This window comes from Zootoca vivipara, chromosome Z, assembly GCF_963506605.1.
Source record: "Zootoca vivipara chromosome Z, rZooViv1.1, whole genome shotgun sequence".
Lineage (NCBI taxonomy): Eukaryota > Metazoa > Chordata > Lepidosauria > Squamata > Lacertidae > Zootoca > Zootoca vivipara.
In genome coordinates this window covers 43700004-43722927 of record NC_083294.1, presented here as the reverse complement: position 1 = coordinate 43722927, position 22924 = coordinate 43700004, and the positions used below count along the sequence as shown (strand labels likewise).

Here is a 22924-nt window from a genome sequence, read left to right as displayed (position 1 = left end):
TTACATTCTCGGCCTTTCCCAATTAGGTTACCTCCAGATGTGCTGGTTGTGGATGATGAGAGTTGCCACCCAAAACATCTGGAAAGTATCAGCTTGAGGAAGCCTGTGATGTACACTGAGTTATTCAGAACAATGCTGATCAATGTAAATCTTAAACACTCTTCTCAGACGGATCACAAATGAACCCACTACCTTTCAGTTTATAGCCACAGTTTCTCTCTACCTCTCTTTCCCTTCCTCAATGTGTAACTCAAGTAATTGTTTTGGATTTCTGCCTGAAGCACTGCCCTTCGGTAAGTAACACGTTTTATGTCTCCCAGACTTATTACTGTTCTCTGTAATTTGTTTCTCAGCAGCCACTACAAAAAGAGCCCAAGGGGACATGAGCAGGAAGGTGTGGGTGAATGCCTTCTCTCTGGAGATGCTCTGTGGCAACTCTGCTTCTTTCTGTTTTGTTTTAATTTTGTCCCTTGCTGTTCCCACACTTGTTCCCCTGTGCTTGGGGAAGGGCTGTAGCATCTGCTTTGAATGCAGGAGATGCCAGGTTCAACCCACAAAGGCATCTCCAGGTAGGTCTGTCTGAAACCCTGGAGTGGCTGCTGATCAGAGTAGGCAATACTGAACTAGATGGATTAACAGTCTAACTCAGAATAAGACAGCTTCCTATGTTCTTTGGGATGGCAAATATGCCAATCTATCTGCCATTTTTCCAGTTTAGTTCACCCTGTTTCCAGGTAAGTTTGCAGTTTGTTTTGGAAAGTCAGCATGAAGATTCATACATGGTGTGTGTGTGTGTGTGTGTGTGTGTGTGTGTGTGTGTGTGTGTGTAAACAAATTGGCTTCTCCTGAACCACATGTATTTTTGTGCATTTTTTTGCATTATTATGATAAATCAGCCTTTCAAGCAATCATAGAGAAGTAGCTATATATTTTTCCTACCATCCCTCGGTTATGAAATGTACTTTCTAGATATGTTGATCAACAATACTGGAACATGGCAAGGAAGGTTTTTACTGGCTGTCCTTAAGAAAAGAGGAGGTGCCCATCATATTTACACAACATGCCACCTGTGCTACAAATTTAAAATAGTAATATACCACTTTCAGCAGCCATGGCTTCTCCTTTAGGAATCCTGGAAACTGTAGTGTGTTAAGGGTGCTGGAATAGGGTGCTGGGGACCCCTATTCCCCTCAAAGAGTGACAGTTCTCAATCCCCCTTCACAGGGATCTCTAGAAATCATAGCTGTGGGATGGAAATAGGCATGCCGTAGCAACTCTCAGCACCCTTAACAAACTACAGCTCCCATAATTCCCATGACTCCGTAAAGTAGTAACATGAAATTTTACATGTATGGTGTGAATGTGGCCACACAGGATGATTTGGTGGTGCTGCAGGGAACAATTCTGATGCTTTCAATACAGTTTCCCCCAATGACTGTGCTGGGTGGGACTGATGAGAGCTGTTGTCAAAAGCATCCAGAGGGCACAAGGATAGGGAATACTAGATTTTTATTTTAAAGAATGTCTCCAAAGTCATGCCTATCATGCCTCAAGTGAAACTGATGAATCAGCTATGATTCAGCAGACATTACCCATATCGTTATGCAGGATTCCAGCACCAAAACCTGGGATGATTCAGAAAAGAGCTGTGCATTCTTTATCCAAAGGCACTCTCTCTTGTTCCCTCTCTCAGAGGTGACCTTCCCTGTGTCCATAATATATCTTTTATATTCATCTTTTTCAGACTTCCTCTATGTGGTTTTAAATGAGGATGTCTGATTAAAAGTTGGTGAGTTGCTATGGTCATTGGACATGACCAGCCTCATGAATTCAAGTGACATTTATTACTCCTGCAGAAGCACCTTCTTTGAATATACCAAATCATGGCAATCTATAAAAGGAACAGCTAGTATATTTTATTAGCAGGAGGTGATTTTCCTATTGATTGATTTACTGGTGGATTGGTTTCCTCTGCCAAGGCACTCAAGGCAGTTTACAATTTTAAAAGACAAAGAGCACAGGACTGGTATAAAATGTTGCGCGATGGGAGTCCTCTTAGGCTGACTGGCTCTTCAAGCTTTCTGGCCTTGGTTTCCTTAAGTCTGCTTTCCCCCAGGGCTCTCACGTCTCTTAGCAGCCTCAGGGGAGATGGGAGAGGCTGCTTGATTCTTCAGCAAGCATGGATCTGATGATTTTTAGAACTTCTCTGTGCTTTGACTTATTTGGCACTGCAGTTATCTGAGGTTTTTATTGCAAGCTCCTTTAGGGGGGGAATATAGTTTGTTAAAGGGTGGAGGATATAAATAAATGTTTGTGGTGTGCATGTACAAGTGAAAAAGCACCCATGTCCTGAATAGGAATCCCAATTCAATGGTCCATTGTGCGGAATGAGTATTCCACTTTTTATTATTTTTTATATTCCCCTTTTTGTACATGTCGCTGCCTACATGCTAAGGTCACATGGGATTGCAGAACAGCTGCAACAGGGACATGGAATTCCACTTCCTGCCATTCTCCATTTTATCTTCCTTGCTTTGAAAATGCAACTTTATAGTGTTCATTGTTTGCTGCAAAGGTAAGTTTTAAAGTGTGTGAGCTACAGCTGTTGCAATCTCCAGAAGTCAAAAAGCTGGCTGAACATGATTTAACAGTGATGATGGGTAAGGGTGTTCAGTGTTCTTTTGCTATTTAGGGGGGGGGGGAATAAGTTACACAAAGGTTGTATCCAATGCTAGTCCTACTCAGGGTAGACACTGTGGGATGGAACACTGGGGCAGACAAGTCACAACAGTTCCTAGAGTGTCCACTAACAGGAACTTACCTGGAGGGACACCTGATTAAGTTCCTGTTCCTAAAGACATGCAAATGAGATGGACTAGCTGGGACAAAGCCTCTAACCAGCAGCCATTCTCTCTCTTAGCCTTCTATCCTTCGATGGGAACACATCTCCAGAGAATCTCCAGTTAGGATGGTTCTCACTCTTGGCCTGCAGCCAAGAGTGAGACCAAATGGAGCCTTACTTTACTAAGTAGTCTCCACATGTATATATTTGTAACTTTTCTAAGCAAGCCTGCCTTTCTGAGATTATGCTGTTAACTCAGGATGAAACTGTAAATAAACTCTATCTTATTTTATAAACACTGTGTTGTGTATTTCTTTTAAGAGGGACAACGGGGACTTTGCCAGGAAGTGTAATATTGAAGTATAAAGTATAATATTGTTTTAGAGGTTCTAGCGAACCTAACGCACACGCTTTGCTGCGCACAAAAGGGGAATGTCACTCTGCTGATATTGGAAGCTTGCTAACACAAGCTTGGATAGGATCTATCTAATAATATATCCAAATCCACATCCCTAACATTCCCACAGACACAATGAAATGAATGGACCTTTCTTAGTCATCTCCATTAATGGATCTGCTCTGAGTATTTGAGACAACTTGACCTTCTTAGTTTTTTAAAATGGTTGGGTTCTGTTTTGTTTTGCAAAAAGATCACATGCAATGATAATCAGTTTGCTCAATTTATGCACATGGCTGTATGTATGTTATGTATGTATGTATTTGGCAAGTGTGACCTTTTCTTGCCCTAGACTGACACTTTCCACTCGGAGCATTCACACTTTCACAGAGCACAAACTGTCCTGGTTGCACAGCAAGCACTAAGCCTCCCTCGCATTCCATTCAGAGTTTTCGACACACTTTCTTACAAACACCCCACCCCCACCCCCACCCCCCGCTCTGCAAGTCTCACTAGATCCTTCAGCAAACACTCAGTGTTCTGCTTTTAGCCAGTCCACCACCCTCCAGCCATCTCCCACAGCACTTGCAGTTGTCAGCAGACGCTCGGCACCCTTCATCACACCTTGCAAACTCACAAAGAAGGCAAAATAAAAACCTACTGCCAAAGCTATCATCGACCAAAGAGAAGGAGGGAGAGTACGGAGGATGCTTCACAATATGTGATGGGATTTCATGACTCAAGAATGAACCAAAGAGCTATAAATGCTTGCGTTTTTGCCAGCTCCAATTACATTTTTCTGTATCATTCTTCCCCATTACCTACCCTAGCTCATAGCACTTGTCTTAGGGGCAGCCTGGCCTTGTTCAACTCCAGCAAACAGGAATGTTAAGAACTCCTTGATCGGATTAGATCAAGAGTGCATTTAGCTCCCTCTTTAATCTCTGGCTCAAAGCCAGAAATGACAGAGCAATCAAACAGGTGCAGAGGGAAATCTGCTATTGTGTGTGTTTGCCAGTGGCATCCAGGAATGTATCTACCTGTGAAGGATGACAGCAGTGTGTACCCACATTTCATCATGAATTTTCACAGGAATATAGGAAACTGCTTTATAGTGCATCAGACCATTAGTCCATCTAAGCAACTTGGGCCCAAAGTACTTTAAGGACTTACACTCCACCTTGACTGATATCATCTAATGGGGGACTTCTGGCAGTTTCCCATGCCCCTGAGGCTCAGTTGGCATTCACCAGAGGCCGAGCCTTTAGTGTGGCAGGCCCTGGCCTGTGGAATTCCATGCCACAAGAAGGTTTGGCAGGAAGCACACCTTCGCTCCTTCAGGTGTCTTTCGGAAGCTTGTTTTATGTTCTGACTTGCCATGTCTTTTATGAAATCGAGGATTATTAATTCATAAACAAATACATGAATGAATAAATACCTAGCTCAATATCAAAAGCCAGCAGTGCCTCTGCAGATTTTCAGGCAAGATTCTCTCCAAGCCCCTACCTGAAAATGCCGTTGCAGGTTGAGCCTGGGACCTTCTATATGGTGCAATGCTACTGAGCATAGCTGCCAAGTTTTCCCTTTTCTCACGAGGAAGCCTATTCAGCATAATGGAATTTCCCTTTAAAAAAGGGAGAACCTGGCAGCTATGGTACTGAGCGAACCCCTAAAACTTATTTATATCAAGATCCAGGAAATCACGAGGCTTTCGCCCTTATTTTGCAGTTGTTGGCAGCACCCAGTTGCCGTCTCTTGCTTCCCCCCTCCCTCCCACCCTACCGGCTTGGATTTATTAGCAGCTGTGTTTTTTTCTGACTGAAAATGACAAAGGCTTAAATTGCAATATAGATTTTGACCAAACTCCTACCAAACCCCCCTTGCTTTACTCTCTGACTGACGTCAGCTGAGACCTTTTATATCAAGACCCTTCATCTTGTGCTGAATGCTATTAAATTATAGCGGGGCAGTGCGGGTTTTTTGTTTTTTCGTTTTGTTTTTGCTGACACACCACAAAGCCCTTCCACATTATTCTTCAAGCAATTTAATCCTTCCAAAATAGGGGAGGGAGGGTTGGGAGACAAAAATGAAACAGCAGCAATCTCATTTCTGTGCTTCTATTAAACCCCAGGAGGGGCCAGCTTGTTTTGCTTTTAAACTCCTCTAACCATCTGGTTTTGATCTGCATGCAAATCAATCATTAGGTGCACTTATTGGCTCTTTTGTTACGTTGCACCTTTGTAATATTGTCAGATTAATGGAGTAAACCTTTCCCAGCGTGATCTAGCTTAGGAGCCTAAGCCTCCATGACGTTAAACCTAACACGAGCCCTTGTGCAGTTGTGGTGGAGAGACAACTGCATTGGGACCATGGCCCCTCTCTGGATCAGACATAGGCTTCCATGGGGTAAGAGAATGGCGTCACTTAGAATTCCCCAGACATATCCAGAATATTGCCTTCACCAGCTATTTCCTCTTAAAATAGCTCAAAAGTGGCTTCTTCTTTTTGGGGCGATTTGCCAACAACTTTTCTGTCCAGATTTTCACTGTTTGAAATATGGAAACCCTGGCATTGCTCCTTCTTTACTGTCTAACCCAGTGATGGCCAAACTTGGCCCTCCAGCTGTTTTGGAACTACAATTCCCATCATCCCTTACCACTGGTCCTGTTAGCTAGGGATGATGAGAGTTGTAGTCCCAAAAGAGCTGGAGGGCTAAGTTTGGCCATCACTGGTCTAACCTAATACTCTCCACACAGTTTGGACTACAATCTCCATCAGCTCGCAGCAAGCAATGTGCTGGCTTGGGCTGATGGGAGTTGTAGTCCTAAAAGTCTGGAAGGCAACTGGTTGGCAAAGGTTGCCTTAGCCTATGCTGGTGCAATAGAAAAGGCAGAGGAAGGAGCAGGTGCATAGGAAGAGGTGTGTGTGGTGTGTGGCCCACCCCGGGTGCAATCCTTGAGGGGGGTATTAAAAGGGCACATTGCAGGGGAGGTATACAATGGGCAACCCCAGTTAAAAGGCCCTCCTCTGTGTAGCTCCTGCCCTGTCATTTGATAGGGTGCCCACTTGCCCACTTGTTTGTCCTCAGTAACCAAAATTATATTATCAACATATACAAGCAGAAAAGTTGTTTTCTTTCATTTGCAAGGAATCGTACAAAACAAAGTCGCACTAATAAAGAAAAGCTGCAGGGTGGCAACAGAAAGATAACTAAAAATGCTTTTGCAGTTCATCAAAACTGTCCAGCAATATCAAGTTACAGTGGTACCTTGGTTTGCAACCATTTTGGATTACAACTGTTTTGGATTACAACCACATCAAACCTGGAAGTGTGTGTCCCTTTTTTGGGGGGGGGATTACAACCCATTATTTTGCAGGCCCCATTGGTGAAAGTGCACTTTGGGTTACAACCTGTTTTGGTTTACAACCAGACCTCCGAAACAGGTTATGGATGTAAACCAAGGTACCACTATGAAGGAAAACTGGTGCTATTAACAGTAATCCTTCTAGTTGGTTAATTCGTTCGGCAACTTCCATGCACATGATGTGTGATGCTAATTATTTTCCCCAAGAGTTAAAGTAGCTACAGTTGCAAATGGCAACAAAATATCTGTGAAAGGGAGCATAGCTGCCAAGTTTTCACTTTTCTCACGAGGAAACCTATTCAGCATAAGGGAAAATCCCTGTAAAAAAGGGATAACTTGGCAGCTATGAAAGGGAGATGAGCAAGTTTTCTCAAGTGTGTTGCAGGTAGAAATGCTGTTTGTAATGTAATGTAGTTTAGTTGCTCAAATTAACAAATAAGAAAGTTTTGAGAATTTAAATTCTAGATTAAAATTGATTACTTCATTGAGAAGGGGTTGTACGAAAAACACTGGGGCCTAACTTTGCCCAGTTCCAAAATGGGCACCACGCCAGAAGTCGCACTGCAGCCATTTTGGAACTGAGCAGAGCAGCATCAAAAGTCGCTTCTGAGCATGCTCCAGCCAGTTCCAAAATGGCCGGCGCGCCAGAATAAACCGGGAAAAAACAAAAAAATCCGTTTTTCCAGCTAGGAACAGCTGGAAAAACAGGGATTCCCCGGGGAAAACGGGAGACTTGGCAGCTATGTCTGGTGGTTCCCTCATTGTGAGAAGCCAAGTTGCAGGGAACCAGGCAGAGGGCCTTCTCGGTAGTGGCACACACCCTGTGGAACGCCCTCCCATCAGATGTCAAAGAGAAAAACAGCTACCAGATTTTTAGAAGACATCTGAAGGCAGCATTATTTAGGGAGGCATTTTAGTGTTTAATACATTATTTTATTTTATTTTTCTGTTGGAAGCCGTCCAGAGTGGCTGGGGAAACCCAGCCAGATAGGCGGGGTATAAATAATAAATTCTACCCCGCCCATCTGGTCTTTCAGTTATTAATATTCTCATAACTTTCGGGGTAGGAAGAATCTGAGCCCAAGCAAGGAAGCAAGCATTTCTAAAGGAAGTCACCTTGGCTAGTAGCCACCAATACAACCAACACAAAGGAGAAAGTCTCGTATAATTTCCTCCATGAATTTGTCTCATCCCCTTTTTATAGCCATTCATTTTGGTGCCCCACACGGTGGGAGAAATGTCCAGTTTAAATTTGCAATGTATGAACAAGCACTTTCTGAATTTTCCAACACCTAGCTACATTGAATGTCGAGTGCTACTGTTATGAGAGAGGGTGAAGAACGTAATGCCCATTCAATGCAAGAAGAAAAACACTGCTCATCCTTATTCAATGATGCTACAAGATCAGAAGAGCGTCTTGGACTTAAGAACAGAATGTCCTGGAGTTCTTCCTTTAGAAATGCTCCAAGGCATTCCTTGCTTCTCTCTCCTGCCTGCTCTGTTTTAACTCAGCTGTATAAATGAACAATTAAAGCTGACTTTTTTTATTCTTATTTTTTTTTAAATAAAAAGTTAGTGTAACATTCAAATAAAGTGCCCACCCAAGTTGAAAAAGATGCTGGGCTCAGATTCTTCCTACCCTGAAAGTTCTGAGAATATTAATAACTGAAAGACTCCAACCGAGCTTAGACATTTGCAACAGTTGGAGTCAAGATGGAAATCAGTTTGTTGAAAATGATCAGTACAGTGGTACCTCTGCTTACGAATGCTTCTGATTATGAACACTTTAGGTTATGAGGTTTGCTAACCTGGAAGTAGCTGCTCCTGGTTGCAAACTTTGCCCCAGGATGCAAACGGAAATCGTGCGCCAGAGGCGTGCGTGCAGCAGGAGGCCCCATTAGTGAAAGCGCACCTCAGGATAAGGTTTCAGCTTAAGAACGGACCTCGGGAATGAATTAAGTTTGTAACCAGAGGTACCACTGTACTAACAGTTGCTGATGTTGCTTTCAGAGTGCAAAAAACAAGCAATTAATTATCCCCCCCCCATCCCCGCTTTGTATTGTTCTTTCCTTTGCACTGAAGTGAATGGTCTGGAATGAGAGAATAGCAATGTAATCCACCCGATTAATTAAGTAAATTAAGTGACATAATTTCATCACAGTAAACCGCAAGTCGATTAACATAGTCTTTGGTGGTGTGCAAACTGCAGCGGAATGGAAACGCTGCTATATGCAACAAATACAGGGCAGAACAGAAAAGAGTGCCTTCTCACATTGCTACCTGTAGCCTCCTTCTGCCACATTAAGAAGTCTTCAAATTAGCAGAACAGATGTCTTATTCCCATTGCCTTATCATATTTCTGCTCTTCCTTCCCCCTCAAAAAGTCAGATCCCTCAGGAGAATATTTTCTTCTCTCTCCATCAAAAAAAAAAAAAAAATCCCCCTCAAAGAGAATTCGACATGTCAGAGTCTAAATTGGACTTTGCTCAGAATAAAATACATTCAGAATTACATAACACAGATGTAAAAAGAGGTTTAGGCGTGGGGGAAATCAATGAATCAAACTAGATCAAATCTCCCTCCCTCTTTCTTGTACGGCATGATGGCAGGGAGGCTTTCGATGAGGCGTTGAATTAACAGGAGAGTGAATCTGTTCACCACGAAACACAACTGAAGGAGAATTTCATTCATCTCTGTCATTCCCAATATGTTGGTTACAGGATGGGCTATGTTGCTTTCAGCCCATGACTGCACTATTGACTCAAAAGCCGGGGAGGGGGTCTACTTTTTAGAGCAGAAAGGGTTTGCAGCAAGGCAATCTCATTTGAGGCCCTGGAGTATCCTGGGATTTTTAAGATTCTGTACATAATGCTGAAAACTAGCAACTTGATGTTCATAGATGATCACAGAGATATATACGGTATATCACACACAGAGATACAATTTAGGAGGCTGTTCTCTCAATACGCTTCATTGTTAATCCATCTCTGATACAGCAAATGCCTTAAACTACTTCATGCCATGAAAGGAGAAATAAGAGCTTGCATCTGACCCAGCCCCATCTATTCTTCTGAGATCTGATAGCACAACCAAAGCAAGTCGATTCTGCAGGTCCCAAACATTTCCGGCCACAGACATTCGTTTTGCAAGAAGTTAATGGATTTTGCCAGTGCAATTAGCTTTAATCTAGATGTCAGGGCCTTCCTGTCATGAAACCCTAGGGCCTGTGACATTACAAAGGGGAGGCTGGTGCCCTTATGAGATCATTAAATAATTTGTGAATGTCAGCCTGGAATGGTAAAAATCTCATGAAAGAGGGGTTGCAATAATAAAGGAGAACAGAGGGATGGGCGTCCCTATTGTTGTCCACCTCCCCTAGTTGTCTCCTTCCTGGACGAAATCCATTGCGATCCTCTGGTCAGCGTGAGGTTCTGTTCCATTGGTGAACAGAGGCACAGATGTGGCACTTCGGGTGCATTCAGTAGGGGGCTTATTTTGCTGATTATAATGGTGGCATTTATGCCCCACTTTCTAACATTCATTTCACACTGCAGTAGAATACCAAACAATGTTGAGGATGTTTGATTTACAGTTAGGGTTTATCCACACTTACTTTTTGCCTTGCTCTTTGCAGACACAGGTCCACACTTAAAAGCACCATGTCCAAGTGTTTGTCTAATTTTAAGTTTTTTTGTCCTGGATAACTAATTACTTTTCTTTCAGTAGCATCATGCCTTCTACTGGCGCAGAATCGGAAAGGACTGGAACATCTGTGTATCTCTTGTTGGAAACAGAATGTACAGTGTATTTGCTGTTTCAGAAAGAATTAACAGAGATTACATGCATTGAATAATACAAATAATGTAGACAATTTTGTTAAAATATGGCACTCCTTTTATAAAAGACTTTCCTGATAACCCTGAAAAATGGAAACTACTGAACTCACAGGTTGGATTTTGGCAAATTTAACTGGATTGACCCATCCTGGAGAGGGGAAGAGACTTGGGATTTTGTTTTCGTATTCCCCCCCCTTTTGTAATAAGAAATTAATAAAACTATATTTCTTAAGAGAGAGAGCAGGGAAAACTCAGGGCAGGAAAAAAAGAGCATTTGGACATGGGGCTTTAAACTTTGGATCGTGCCTGGTTAAGCCCTTTGTCTGCACTAAGGAGAAACAGACCTCTCGTGAGATTAAACATTCTTAAATTTCAAGAAAAAGAATCTGCAAGCATCAGGTGCCTTGGAAAACCCTTGCAGGAGCAGGCCATTGGAGAGCACATGAATACTACTTACAGAAAACGGGGGTTCCCAAGCTGCAACCCTTGACATGAGCAGTGATGCATCCTATGGAAGTTTGGATAGCGTGTGTGTCTATGGCTTGGAATTTCTGCTGTGTAATCAAGTGAGTTGTACTCAGAGTAGACCTGATAGAATTAAAAGATCTAAGGTCACAGCCACACTATACATTTAAAGCACTCTTATAACACTCACGGATTCCCCTCACCCCAGAATCCTGGAGATAGTGTGTTAGGGGTACTGGAAAATGTAGGGTAGGGTAGGGTCTCCTAACAACTCTCTGTACCCTTAGCAAACTGTGGCTCCCAGGCTTCTTCAGAGTGGAAGCCATGGCGGTTAAAGTGATATAATAGTGTTTTCTCTGTAAGGTGTGGATGTGACCTATGTCAGCCATTCCCATTAATTTCAGAAGTCTAGTCCAAGTATGTTTAACCATGGGTACAGCCCTCTGACTTTGTCCCAGGCTATAAGGAAAAGCACTGTGCCAGATTCCCTTTCCCTTCTTCACTCCAACAGCTGGGAATAGTATCTGACATTGCTTTTAGGAGATGTTGCCTCAGGCGCTATCACATGGCTTACCCATCTGATGGGCTATCCACACTGCCTTGACTTTTGTGATGTAACTCCAGTTTGCTTTCCAGCCCCAGATAAATGTATTGCTGCACTTTCAGCTCATTTGTTTCCTAAGATGCTTCGCAATGTGTTCAAATCAATAAACAAAACATTCTTCCAATCACAGCTAGTGATGATGCTACGGGTGGTGGTGTCAAAAAACATGCTTCGTCTGCTTACAAATCAAGGACAGAAACATCCTACCTATCTAATGCTATTTTTCTAGAAAAAGAGGTGCCAGAACTCACCACAAACACCACCTTCATTCTCTTAGAATGGCAATGGTGCTCACCTAAGAGGTGCCAGAACTGAGTTCTGGTGAGTGCCCGCTAAAAAAAAAAAAAGCCCCGATGGAATCTGATTTCACAACAACTCCATTTTCCTACCTTGGAAACAATAGTTCTCTGGCAGAGATAGGGATCACTAAAGGGATAGATCTCAACACCCTCCAACAACAATTCCCAATTCAACAACTCTTAGGCTGGTTTACACCTTTTGATCACTTTATGGCTTGGGTCCAACCTGCCTCTAGCCACCTCTCCAGTTCAGGGACCCTGAAGCTCTGAATGGAGATGTTGCTGCAGCAATGAGAAGCTTAGATTGGCAGGAAGCTCTATCCCCCCACTTCCTGGCTCTCATCGAGCACTTGATATGGTCAGATACTTCCGTGTGGAACTCTTTCTTCCCATATAGCCCCATGGGCAGCTAGCTGGGCCCCTTCCTTGGCATACCAGGTGTTCCAGCCTGGACCATTGTCTTCTCTGCTCCTGTGGAGAGATATGGGGATTCTGACAGCTTCCTGAACCAAGGGAGTTGGTGTGGTGAAACCTTCAGTCCTACAGTAGGGATGTTTGGATCTACCAGATCTTTTGGTCAATGACAGTATGGAAGGTCCACTGGGAGGTGAGGCTCTGCTTCCCCTGCTCCTTCACAAATTCCACATTTGAGCTGCAAGGCCTGTTTGCTCTCACAAGAACCTACACAGATGTTGGGAAGACCAACTGATGCCATGCTATCAACCCCCCCCTCCCAAAAATGCAAACTGATGTGGAAATGCAGTATAGGAACCTAAGATGAGCCCTGCTGGATTAGGCCAAAGGCCTATCTAGCCCAGCATCCTGTTCTCACAGTGGCCAATCAGTTGCCCTGGTTGGGAAGCCCACAAGGAGGAGCTGCTTACCAGAGCCCTCTCCACTCCGGGGGTTTCTAGCAACTGGTATTCAGAATCAGTACTGCCTCTGACGGTGGATGCAGCTCATAGACATCATGGCTAGTAAAGAACTCAGTAATTTTTTTGAGAAATGAACTTATTGCTGGGGGGAAATGAGAAACTGGTACAAATCAGAATGAACAGATGGATCCATCCCAAGCATTTTCTTGTTCACTTTATTGAGGCAACCTCAGATGGAGGGGTGGGATGGGGGGGGGAGAAATATAGGACAGCAACCAAGAACATATCTATGCTCATTGTATGCAAGCTGCAGTTACTAAAACAGCTATTCCACTGATAGTAGACAAGAATGTATTCCCAAGCTGCTATTGGCTTTAAGGCACTATTGCAGAAACCCATTTCTCTCTCCAGTGTGCCCATCATATACTCTCATGCCAGCATTCATCATCCAGTTAAGATGAATTATTGAACTGACGAAAGAAAATTAAAGTGAAAAGTGGGTAGTGATACTTTCTGGTGCCCCTACATGCCACCCTTAATTGTACATTATACTAGCCCATAAAAAATTAAAAGTGACTATGTCTACACAATTACACCTAACTTGGCAGAGAGGAATTGAAATGCCAAATGAAATAAATCGCGTCATATCAGGGGCTTATCACACATAGATAGTCATGTATAGCTAATGATAAAATCCTCTCTCTGCTAAGAGGCACAAGGAGAAGCCTTCATCTTTTGAAGCAAAGAACCTCAACTTCTGCAATGCAAGGTGTGCAATTTTTATTTATTGCTTTTTTATCATTTGCAGGAGCTAGCATGTTTCATGTCTTTCCTGGGACTGCCAGTTGCCTCCATTCTTTGTTATGCAAAAAGAAATACCTGCCCGCAGACTGTCTCGCCCGAGTGGTGCATGCTCTAGTTATCTCACGCTTGGACTACTGCAATGCACTCTACGTGGGGCTACCTTTGAAGGTGACCCAGAAACTACAACTAATCTAGAATGCGGCAGCTAGACTGGTGACTGAGAGCGGCCGACGAGACCACATAACACCGGTCCTGAAAGACCTACATTGGCTCCCAGTATGTTTCCAAGCACAATTCAAAGTGTTGGTGCTGACCTTAAAAGCCCTAAATGGCCTCAGTCCTGTATACCTGAAGGAGCATCTCCACTCCCATTGTTCTGTCCAGACACTGAGGTTCAGCTCCAGGGGCCTTCTGGTGGTTCCCTCACTGTGAGAAGCAAAGTTACAGGGAACCAGGTAGTTGTGCCTATCCTGTAGAACGCTCTCCACCAGATGTCAAATAAATTAACAACTATCTGACTTTTAGAAGACATCTGAAGGCAGTCCTGTTTAGGGGAGCTTTTAATATCTGATGAATTATTGTATTTTAATGTTTTGTTGGAAGCCACCCAGAGTGGCTGGAGAAACCCAGCCAGATGGGCGGGCTATAAATAATAAGTTATTGTTATTATTATTTTAGGAACACAGGAAACTTCCTTGCACTGAGACAGTCTGCTTGTCCATCTGGGTATTGTCAACATGGACTGACAATGGCTTTCCAAGGTTTCAGATAGCCCTACCTAGAGATGCCAGAGATTGACCCTGGGAACGGTGGCAGACTTTGGGCTCTCAAATTTCAGTGGTGGCACCCTGTGTGATGCTAAAATTCTGTGTCCCCTTACCTCTCCCTGCAGCATAGTGCCCAGTGTAGCCAGTCATGCTACCCTAAAACTGCCTTTGCTGGGACCTTCTGCATGCAAAGGTGATGCTCTAATACTGAGCTGCAGCCACTACCTTCAAAAAAATCTTGCCTGGGTTCTTTCAAGATCCGGAAAAGTAATGCTCCTTTCAAGATCCAGAAAATAATGCTCCCTTCAGTACCTGCAACACCATAATCCCATATGCTTACCTCCCCATCACCTTCCCCCATATTTGCTTGGGAGTGGGTACATCAGTAGAAGCATTGATACTGACAGAAGCAAGCACTCCTCACCTGCCACCATGCCTGCCTTGTTCTGTCAGTGCACCTAGAAGAATGCTGAAAACAGCAGTGTTCTAGATACAAGGAGGAGACACAGGAAACTAAGATTCCCAGGGATCTCAAGTCAAGGCAAATTGATCCCAGGCCCCAATCCCAAAGAATCTCCACTTGCCTTAAATGGACATGAGGCATTTCAACTGGACAAGAGTCTGTATCTTGCTCCATCACTATTCAAATCATGGTCCATTCCCCCCCCCCCCTTTTTAGTTGTCAAAGCAAAGAAGCTGGAAATAGTGCAATAGCTTTGTAGCATAATGATCTTTGTTTTTTTGCTTCAGCTCCAGCTGCTTGCTGACGATATTAATTTCTGCATTCTCAGAGGCTTAACAAAGCAATTACAGCAATGCACTTGCTTCTGTCAAGACTTAATGAAGGAATTATATTTCTCATGAAGCCAACATCAGTTCTATCAAAACCTCTATCCAGCAAAGCATTTGGAAATGCTTCCTTTTACAAAACAATGTCTCTTTCCATTAATGAAAGGCTTCTAATACTTGTACCTGACACAAAGTGAGATACGTTTTTAAAACTCCTCTTAAGAAGATCTTCATCTTCCTTTCATGCTGCACCAGAGATTAAGAAACTTCCTTTCGCAAAAACACTACCGTGTTTCCCCTATTTTAAGACGTAGACATAAAATAAACCATGATAGCAAAAAAGACAATCACAGGAATGTAATGAGCACAGAACGAATCTAAACCATGAAAGATCCCTGAAACGAGATAATTAAATTAAAGTGAAGAATATAAATTATAATGAAGCTAAACTACTTGATGTGTAAATACGCAAAAAACATAAATTAATCAAAGAAACCTTAACGAGTTGCCGGCTAAAAGTCTCGTTTCACTGTAAATGATCTATCAGTTTCCTCAGAAGGAAAAAAATAAGTTATAAAGACTCAAGGTCTCTTATATTCATGATAAGGGGAGGATTCATAAACTCAAAGAAGAACTGAAAACTCCCAGGCAGTCAGGGGTAAATTACCCAGGATAAAGATTCTAATTGTGCTTAAACCAAAAGGTTAAAAACTTATGAGAAAATTCAAAGCCAAGATATCATAGCTTATGAAAAAGATTCAGCAGACGGCTATGTTAGCTCCCATAGTCTCATTGTTACAAAGCTATTGCTAGGACTGCTGGAAGGTGTTCCTAATCACTGGCTTTTATACTGAGTGGTACTCAATTCATAAAAGGCTAGATCACACCAATTATTTCTGGGTGTGTCTTAAGACGCTTTCAGGAAAAGAAGTTATACAAACTTACATCATAAAAACTCTGAAATACTCATAAAGCAAGAAAACTGTATAGGGAAAATAATATATGGATATGGCGATCTTTACAAATGGAAAAAAATTATCCCAAGAGGGCAAGCCATGCATGTGCTTCAAGTCTGGAAACCAAACCTGAATGTTATATAATTATTAAAGAGACAGATCACTAAAACTTCATACTTGGGCATGCCTAGAGTTACTGGGAAATGTTTTTTTTACAGAAAAGAACTGATATCCATATTTGTATTAAGGCCTGCTGGCGCCAGGGATGCAAACCTATAAATCCAGTACATCTCTTTCTGTAATAATTTCTTTTGCAAAATATCCATATTTGTTTCATTAATATTATGTTTGTAAATCACGAACCATCTGAAGTCTAGCTTTGTGGTTAGCTTCTATGAAGTGGGATGTAAGCGGGCCCTCTATAACGTTGTTAAAAATGTGGCTTTTGTGCTCCAATATTCTGGTCTTAACAGTTCTTATCGTACTACCTATATACCATAGGTTGCACTTACATTGGATAGCATATACCACTCCCCGGGAGTTACAGTGAATGTTTCTAGTTGAATCACTTTGTTTGTATTAGGAATAGTAAACTCCTTTTGCTCAATTGTTAGGCTGCATATGGCACATGGACCCCATTTGAAATGGCCCTTTATATCACTTGCTTGGGGTTGGCTTTTTCCAGTCATATCAGCATGTACTAAAATATCCTTGAGATTCTTGGTTCTACAAAAACCAATACGTGGAGGTGTAGATGGACAACCTGGGACTTCCTGTATAATGTGCCAGTGTTTTCTAATTGTTCTGGCTATTGAGTTAGATAATGGAGTGAAATCTAAGGACCAGGTTAAGGGATGGTCTTCAAGTTTGGATTGTTCTTCAAAAAGTGTATATCTGACTATCAAACCTTTATTAGGCATTTTACAAATAGAACCGCAAGAAAAAGAGTCACATACAAAAGTATTTAAAATGCATACAAAGAGGCAACAGTAAACTGCATAGATTAATTGTATGTATGTATGTATGTATATATTATATATACATACATACATACATACATACATACATACATACATATATATCTGAGATTTCTTCCTATTAAACTACTCCTTGAGACACTGCTGCCAAGAACTCAGCTACTCCCGCAGTCACCTTATGGTCAATGTCAGACAGGCAGAATCCAACATTTCCACCATGCTGCGGTGTCAGAGCACCCAGAAGAGGGGACAGCACACATTCATGCAGCATACTGTGGAGTCGACAATGAAAGAGAATATGCTCTACAGTATCCGGCACGTTCAGAGAACATCTACAGCAGGCACGTCCAACAGGTAGATTGTGATCTACCAGTAGATCACTGGATGTCTGTGGTAGATCACTGCTAGATCACTGGCACCCCTAAAAAAAGCTCACCCAAAATTTTCCTCCTCCCTAAAAAAAGCTGAACTATGACCTGAAGCCCTAAACAAAAATGGGCCTCCCTCCCTCCTAAAAGAAGCTCAACAAGTTTGACCTAAACCCCCCAAAACAGGGCTTCCCTTCCTTAAAAAAAACTCAACAGCTTTGACCTGAACCCCCCCAAAGGGGGTAGATCACTCCCAGTTTTTAACTCTGTGAGTAGATCAGAGTCTCTTGGGAGGTAGCCACCCCTGATCTACAGTATCTCTTGTCTCTGGGAGTGTTCTGATATCTACCCCTGACAAATGCTGAGGGAAATATATTCAGTCGGGCCAGCATAAATGCCCCACGTTGGGCTGGGATTATTAGCTTTTTAACATAGTTGATCCTATTATCTAAGGCTCAGGAAACTTGAGTGAATATTTTCTAAATCTCTATTAAATGCTTGTACTCATACTGGGACCCCATAGAGTATCTGGGATAACACCTTTGCTTGGAAAATTTGGTTGGCCGCATGGATAAATTGGTTTCCTTTCTGATAATAGAAACGAGCAACAGCTGAGGAGGTACCCTTTGCCTGTTTTATAGCATTTGTACAATGATTTGACCACCCTAAATTGCTCTGGAATAAGATTCCCAGATACCTATACATCTTTACTTGCTGGATTTCTTGTTCTCTTATTTTCCATTTCCCTAGTTTCCAACCTTTGGAGAAGACCAAGATTTTCGTCTTCTCATAGTTTATAGAAAGTTTGTTAATTTCACAGTAGAGACTCAGGGAAAGCATAAGACGTTTCAAACCCAAGCTTGTTAATGATAGTAGGACTGCGTCATCTGCGTATAATAAAAGAGGAATAGGCTTCTGGTTGAGTTTGGGGTCGTGTGATTCTATTTTTTGGAGGTGTTCTGGGAGAGCTGATAAAAATAGATTAAATAGAAAGGGGGCAAGAATACACCCTTGTTTTACCCCTTTCATATTAGGGATATCAGACGAGAGGTGACCTTTAATGTTGAGTTTAACTTGACAGGTGTTGAAAGAATATAAATTTTGTATTCTTAGCTCTACAAGTTTCTTCCACAATTTTGCACGATCAACTGAGTCAAAGCACCACGGAAATCTACAAAAGCTGCGTAAATTTTAGATTGCTTTTGGGATCTATATTTTTTGACCAAATGTGTAAGTATAAGGCAATGGTCTAAAGTAGAGCAACCTTTAGAGAAGCCTATTTGTTCTTTCCCTGGTAAATTTAGGTTTTTCATCCAGGTAAGAAGTTTAAATAAGAGGTGCTTGGCATAGATTTTTCCTATGACTGATAATAAGCTGATCAGTCTATAGTTCTTTGGTTTGTTTGGGTTGCCATTTTTAAAAATTGGAATAATTATTGATCTAAGCCATATTTCAGGCATGATTCCATGTTTATCAATGAGAGTAAATAATTGAGCTAAGGGTTCTGCCCACCAGTCTATGTATGTCTTAAATAATTCTATCAGTAGACTGTCTGGCCCATGTGATCTCCCTGATTTAAAGCTTCTAACTATCTCCCTGATTTCCTCCTCTTCTACCCTTGGCCACTCCTTCAGTCTGTTGATTTTATTATCTATGGCCTCATTTCCTCAAAAAGTGTATATCTAGGCCTATTATTCGCCCTCGACTGCGCTGTTCTTATCACTTGTTGGGGATTGCCTCTGTTGGCAAATTCACCCACCATTTGGGCACAGTTTTTGGTATAATCCTCCAGAGTGGTCGAATTCCTTTTAATTCTCAAAAATTGTCTGTATGGTAAATTCCGTTTAAGATGGGGTGGATGAAATGATTTGTAGTGAAGATAAGACAGCCTATCTGTAGGTTTTTTATAGGTTCTGATTGCCAGTTTATTGGTATTATTCCGATATACGACCGTGTCCAAAAACGTTATCAGCATTCCTAAAAACCAGAAATAAATCACCAACAAATCTTTTCTAAAATATTATTTCTTCAAAAAAAAGGATTAACCAATTGATTATAAAAGAATTCTCCCTCCAGTTTGCCCAAAAATAGATTGGCTATATTGGGAGCACATGCACTACCCATAGCAACTCCTCTAATTTGCAAATAGAAATCTTGTTGGAATTTGAAATAATTACGTTCAAAAATCAAATCAATTAATTCCATCAGAAAAAAAAGTGGGGGGATGCTGGTTTTCCCTATCTCGAAGTCCCTACCGGCATTAATGAGTGAGTCTCAACCCTTCAAATAAAGCTCTCCAAAAACCAACAGGCTATTATTATAAGCACTTATGCACCAACACTGGATGCTGATGAAGACATTAAAGAAAAATTTTACTCTCAGCTGGATACCGTCCTATCAGAGGCACCTAAGGAAGATAAAATTATCCTCCTGGGTGATTTTAATGCAAGAGTTGGGCGAGATTTTGATCTGTGGCCTGGGACTATTGGGAAAGAAGGAGTTGGCAACAGCAACCAGAACGGAATCTTACTTTTGACGATATGTGCAGCACACAACCTTGTTATTACCAACACACTCTTCCGACAGAAAAATAAATTTAAAACTTCATGGAGGCATCCTCGGTCAAACCACTGGCACCTCTTAGACTATGTTATTGTCCATTCTAAAGATCGCCATGATGTGCTCCTTACCAGAGCTATGACGAGTGCTGGGGACTGCTGGACAGATCACCAATACGCTCCACCATGGCTATCAAGATTATACCTCAACACAGCCTTCAAGGAAGGAAACCAAGGTGCAAAATGAACACTCAAGCCCATTAAGCAGGATTTCTTCCAAACGACTCTTAAGGACCATCTGCTTTCAGAATTCCCTGATAACATCAAGGAACACTGGACCAAGCTAAAAACATCCATTATGGCAACCTGTGAACAAACTATTGGATACCAAACCAAGAAACACCAGGACTGGTTTGCTGAGAATGACAGTGAGATTGAACGCATGATTGACAAAAAAAGGAAGGCCTTTCAGATCTGGCAAAGAGATAGAAACTGTGCCACTAAGAAAAAAAAACTATGCTAACACTAAGACTGAGGTTCAAAGAAGAACCAGAGAACTAAAAAACACCTGGTGGATACAAAAAGCTCAAGAGATCCAGCACTTAGCCGATACTCCTTAGCCAATGCACAGAGTTTCTTTAAAGCCACAAAGACCATCTGTGGGCCAATAAATCATGGGATATGCCCCCTACACTCAGCAGATGGTAACACACTTCTAGAAGATAAAGAAGCTATTGCACTGCGCTGGAAAGAACATTACCAACATCTCCTTAACCGCAACTCCCCTGTAGCTGCTGAGGTCCTCTCACAAACCCCGCAAAAGCAAGTTAGAGATGAGTTTGCAGTATCTCCAAATCTGGGAGAGTTGTGTACAGCTATTAACCAAATGAAAAACAACAAAGCCAGTGGACCTGATGGGATACCTGCCGAAATCTTCAAAGTGGGTGGAATTGAACTTACACAACAACTTCACAAGCTCATCGAAAAAATCTGGGAAAGAGAAGAAATCCCAGCAGACTTTAGAGATGCCAAAATTATCAATCTCTTTTTTAAAAAGGTGACAGAACTGATTGTGGAAACTATCAAGGCATTTCTCTATTAGCTGCAGCCGGCAAAATTCTTGCGAGGATCTTAGCAAACCACCTGGTAACAATATCCGAGGTGACCCTTCTTCAATCCAAAACAGTTTTTGGCCTTCTAGGGGGACAGTGCACATGATTTTCACCGCTCGACAGCTTCAAGAAAAATGCAGAGAGCAAAACCAACCCCTGTATATGGCGTTTATTGACCTGACTAAGGCTTTCAACACTGTAAATCGTAATGCCCTGTGGACTGTCCTTCTGAAAATTGGCTGCCCAGATAAATTTGTAAACATCATTCGGCTCCTCCATGATAATATGACAGCAACAATCTCAGATGACAATGGCTCTCAAAGTGAACCATTCCCAGTGGGATCAGGTGTTAAACAGGGTTGTGTTATTGCCCCAACTCTATTCATTATTTTCATTCATGATCCTACACTTTGTCGACGGGAATCTCCCCACTGGAGTAGAAATCATATATCGAACAGATGAAAAGCTCTTCAATCTGAACAGGCTGAAAGCAAAGAGTAAGGTTACTGTAACTTCCGTCATAGAGCTTCAGTATGCTGATGACAACGTAGTGTGCGCACGCTCAGAGGATGACCTCCAAACCATCCTAAATATCTTTGCAGAAGCTTATGAAAAGCTTGGCCTATCACTCAACATCCAAAAAACCAAAGTGCTGCACCAACAAGTACAAAATAACGCCTCTAGAGCGCCACAAATCCAACTCAGTGGTGTAACGTTGGAAAATGTTGATCACTTCTCCTACCTAGGCAGTTACCTTTCCACAAAGGCCAACATTGATGCCAAAATCCAACATCGCCGGAGGTCTGTGAGTGCGGCTTTCTCCTGATTGAAGTGCAGAGTGTTTGAGGACCGGGACATTCACAGGGAAACCAAAGTGCTTGTTTACAAAGCTATTGTACTACCAACCTTACTATACACTTGTGAAACATGGACCACTTATAAATGCCATCTCCAGCTCTTTGAAAGATTCCATCAACAGTGTCTCTGGAAAATTTTACACATCACTTGCGAAGACAGGCGAACTAATATCCGTGTACTGGAAGAAGCAAAGTTCACCAGTGTTGAAGCAATGATTCTTCAACATCAACTTCGTTGGACTGGTCATGTTGTGTGGATGCCTGATGATCATCTTCCAAAGCAACTACAGTCATACTTGGTTTAAGTATGCTTCGGTTTGAGTACTTTCAGTTTAAGCACTCTGCGGACCCGTCTGGAACGGATTAATCCACTTTCCATTACTTTCAATGGGAAAGTTCGCTTCAGGTTAAGTACGCTTCAGCTTAAGTACAGACTTTTGGAACCAATTGTGTACTTAAACTGAGGTACCACTGTACTCTATTCTGAACTTAAAAATGGAAAGCGTAATGCCGGTGGTCAACAAAAGAGGTTTAAAGACTGTATCAAGGCAAATCTAAAAAAATGAAGTATAAACACTGACAACTGGGAACACTGGCCTCAGAGCGCTCCAGTTGGAGAACAGCCTTTACCAAAGGTGTCGTGGGCTTTGAAGAAACTCGATCTCAGGACGCAAGGGAGAAACGTGCTAAGAGGAAGGCACGCTTGGCAAATCCACACCGTGATCAACTCCCGCCTGGAAACCAATGTCCCCACTCTGGAAGGATGTGTGGATCCAGACTGTGGATCCAGATCCACAGTCACTTACGGACGAATTGTTAAAACCGTGTTTATGGAAGACAATCTTACTCGGCTATGAGTGATCGAAGAAGAAGAAGAAGAAAAAGAACAACAACAACAGGATGTTAAAGAATATGACCTGGGGGACTGCTTGGCTAGCAGCCAGCAGTTCATTCCAGGAAGTTCGCAGGCCGAAAAGAAGATGGAAAAGAGAGAGAATGGCAGTATGCCTTGGCCTTTTACCAGGTCTGGAAAGGCCACACCCACCTACTAGT

General features: G+C 42.2%; 2 protein-coding genes across 6 annotated transcripts in view; both read right to left on the bottom strand.

Annotated features, from left to right (window-relative positions):
* ATP11C (ATPase phospholipid transporting 11C) overlaps window positions 1–22924 on the bottom strand; it is an 895731-nt gene that overhangs the window by 510545 nt on the left and 362262 nt on the right. The window lies entirely within an intron of this gene.
* FGF13 (fibroblast growth factor 13) overlaps window positions 1–22924 on the bottom strand; it is a 270635-nt gene that overhangs the window by 179835 nt on the left and 67876 nt on the right. The window contains exon 3 of one of the 5 annotated variants that reach the window (XM_035125708.2): window positions 10218–10384. The exons of the other annotated variants lie outside the window; for them this stretch is intronic. The gene's annotated coding sequence lies outside the window, so the exon portion shown is untranslated. The remainder of the gene's footprint in view (window positions 1–10217; window positions 10385–22924) is intronic. 5 annotated transcript variants of the gene reach the window in all.